This window comes from Apteryx rowi, unplaced genomic scaffold (assembly GCF_003343035.1).
Source record: "Apteryx rowi isolate R43461 unplaced genomic scaffold, aptRow1 scaffold_658, whole genome shotgun sequence".
Classification (NCBI taxonomy): Eukaryota; Metazoa; Chordata; class Aves; order Apterygiformes; family Apterygidae; genus Apteryx; species Apteryx rowi.
The window spans coordinates 168,847-172,693 of record NW_020450936.1 but is presented as its reverse complement, the minus strand read 5'-3'; positions in this window follow the sequence as shown (position 1 = coordinate 172,693).

Here is a 3,847-nt window from a genome sequence, read left to right as displayed (position 1 = left end):
CTCACCACTGTTTTTGCGTGTCTCATAGTTACTGTATCCATGCTATGGCCTGAAAGTCTGTTTCAAACAGGATGAGAAGGTGTGGACACTCTCCAGTGCACATGTGTACGTGTGGGAGAATACAGGAATTTTCCATCTGGAAAGCAATGATTTGTGCTGGCATCCATATTTTTGTAAATTTAGTTGCATCCATATGCTTCAGTTAGGCAGAAATGATCATTGAATAAAATAAGTGCAGGAAAGTGCTTAAAATAGAGTAAGTGAATGTAAGAGAAGAATGTATGCAAGGCCTTTCTGTAGCTATCTTTGTAACTTGCTTGACAGAACACAGGAAAATTCAGAAACATTTCTCTAATCCTGCTGCTTTGACTTCAGGGAAAGCTGCAGCTGGGTTGGCTGGTATCTGTGAGAGCTGCACTGCATAGCAGCAAATGCAAGCGCTTCTTGGAAAACGCATGAGCAGAAAAGGGCTAGAAAAAAACAACAACTGCAGTCATATTTAACACAAAAGCTTAATTTACTTGAGTGTTCAGAGCACACACAAGAATATGAATGGCTTCAAAAATATTTACACATTTTAGAGATAAAATTTAAATCTGTACTTTTCCTTTGAGCTGAAATGGATACCTGCTGACAAAGAATTCTCCCCCAGGATCATTAGCTCAGCCAAATAATTGTCTGAAATGTAGTTTACGTTATTAAAATAATGTAGATGAGCTATACCATAGTAAATGACAGAATCACTTTAAATACCCCATTTTATGCTAGTTACAATTAGCCTAGTTTAGCATATAATTACTATGTTTGACAGCAGCAGTTGTGGCATTTTATAACTTGGGTTTTTCTCTGTAGGGAAGAGTACCCTGTAATTAATTTTACAAAAAATCGAAGTGAAACACTGAGCAATATTTTTGCTACCCAAGTTCTTCTAAATAAAATATGAAGCCTTAAGGCTTACAAGTGAGTATGCCCTAAGAAACAGGATCCGGGAATACAAAGGGTGCATCATCACTTTTATCAAGCGCGCAAACTACCTCCTACATATCAGAACAAGTGGATGCTGTGATATTGAAATGCCTTAGAAGGCTCTTTTCTTCTATCATATTTCCCCAAAGGCAGTTCATCTGTGGCCTTAGCATCTTTGTGATTGAAAAAGACTACAGAAAAACTTATAAATTTATTAAAAGTGCCCTTGAGACTCATATTAGTATTGTTTTATAATATTCTGTTTCTAAATGTCAGGCATTTTACCTTTGCACTTTTTATAGTGCTTTTCATCTGATGGTTTACCCTGTAAACTAACTGAATCCCAAAAATTCCTTGCAGGAAGCAGGAAAATCACAAAGAAGAATTACTTCCACAGGTATGGTGGAAGTAAAACAGATGTATACCTCATTGCCTAAAACTGGCTCCAAAGGCGCAGGCCTCCACTGACAAAGCTAGAGAAGAATGCTATTAATGGTAATAGTGTAGCGGTCTAATGAAATGCCCATCATGGGGGAGAGAGGATAACAGGCCATGTTGCACAGGAGGTAATTTCCACAGGCTTAAATCCTTTGGCTGTATCTACTCTGCAGTCATTACTGGTACTGCAGCTCATAGAGGTGTATCCAACTTTTAAGCTCATTAACTGAAGTTTTGTTTCTTGCAAGGCGATCACGGTAGGCTGGAGCTCAGCATGGGATAGCTCTCCACTTCCGGAGCAGGTGGTGCTTTCCTAGTACCTGAAGGTGACTGCAGTGTCAGCAGTCTCCGACACAGTGTGAGAGGTCTAGCTTCATTTCACATGTGAGGGCAATGGAAACTACGCAGTGTCCTGAAGTGAATGCTTAATAAAGCACAGTAATCACCAATGTAAAACAGTTTGAGTAGGGGAAAAGAGAAAGTGCAGGATGATTTCAGCCAAGCAGAATGTCATTACCAGAGAAGGAATTTGTGTAGGCACCAGGATCAACAAGCCCAACTCTTTCTTTGGAGTACTGCCAGGCTATTAAGCAAAATGCCAAAGTGTCACCCTCTGAGTAACTGATGCTGATATTTAGCATCTCTGCTATAAATTAGTACATTTTTAAGTAATTTCCAAATAATTATTCCCCTCCCCTACTGCAGAACAAGTTTGGGGTCCTTGACTAAGGCCCTATAGCAAATAGGCCAATAGCAAATTGCAAAGCTCTGGGCCTGGAATTGAGTTGCAAGAATATGCAATGGTAGAATGCTTTAAGGATACTTTAAAATATTTTAAAATCATTATTTTAAAAATGTGTTTGTTTATAAACTTGAAACAAACATCAAGGCAAATCCTTCCTAGCTCTCTCATATTCTGGTACACAAGGGGAGAGCAAGCAGCGACCCCTTCCCTATGTCTCAGCTGTATAAGATTTCTGTGTAGGAAATACAGCACGTAAAGGAAGGGGCAAACAGAGCAGACTGAGACTGTCTTACTGCTGAATGGGATATGCAGAAAGTGGAGTCGGTGTTACAGTTTGGCTATCCTGGATAGGTCTTCGGGATATAATCTAAGGAAAAGGAGGGTCGTTTTGCTGTTTGCTGGGTGGAAGAATTCTTCCATTTCTCATGCAAAGTTGCAGAACTGCTACTCTCAAATCTGAGATGCTAAGAGTGAGACATGGTCAGTTAGCTCCGGATTTACTTTCTGCTACCTATGGCACACACTCGCAGTGTGGGAACCTGGCGGCTTTTGTACATGGTGTGCTGTGACCCCATGTGCCAAGCACAACTGGTTGGCTCGCAGAGCAAGGGACCAAGGCATTGGGCTGCGGGGAGCCTGGCTACCTAGCAGTGTAACACAGTCTCGTTAACAGCCTTGTTAAAAGCTGTGATTTTGAGTTTTTCAGTTGTATCCAGGCACTGCAATCCACCCGCTCCATCATACGATCTTTTCTGCTTCCCAATCCCTCCACTCTGTATCATGAGCCAACACCTGTGTTCTCATACTGGAGAGGAGAAAATTGAGAGCTCTCTTATGGGTGTGGTTTCTGAAAAGCATTAAGGTTTTAATTGAAAATCTTAATGTTCTCTGAATAATCAGGAATGTTTCTGTTCTTCTTTGACACATTCCTGCTCTACCACTGCGTATTTTATTTCAGGTTTCTGTATTATTCTGAGGATACTGCTGTGGACCTAGTAACATGAATATTTGTATTATACTTCAGGACTGAATTCAGTCCAAGTTTCTGCAAGCATGGCCCCATATCCTCTGACCACAGGCGCTCTTCTCTGGGAGTTTACAGATGCGCAATGCCAATTAGTTGCACCAGAGCAAGAAGGTAAACAGGTTTGTTGGAAGCTGTGATGGCAACTGTGCTGGAGCTGCACGCCAGCATGTAACTTAAGCCTGCTTGTATTAGATTTGATATGTTTAGGCTATGCTCAAAGGCATAGATGACCTCTCCGCGTGTCCTCTCCAATGCTGACAATGCTTTGTAGTCCTTACAACTTGTCGGCGCTTGCAGGGACGTAGGCGTGCAGCGCGCTGATGGGCGAGGCCGTGAGGCCTCCTCCAGCGGTGCCAGGCGCCTGCCGCCTCCCCGCTCCGCCTGCGGGGAGCCGCCGTGGCAGGGAGCGCGGGCCCGCTGCTGGCTGCGGCTTTCCCCCCCCCGGAGAGCGGCCTCGGCGGTGGCACGCAGGGCACGAAACGAAATAGCCCCTCGCGGGGCGGCGCGGGGAGGATTACTGTGACTCCGGTTAGGAACAGGCCGCAGAGGGCAGGCGCGCTGGCAAATAAAACTCAGGGGCCCCGTTTCCGCGGCCGAAGGGGCTGAAAACCGGAGCGCGGGGGGCAAATCCACCCCGGTGTGACCCGGGCGGGGCGCCGGGCGCCTCAGGC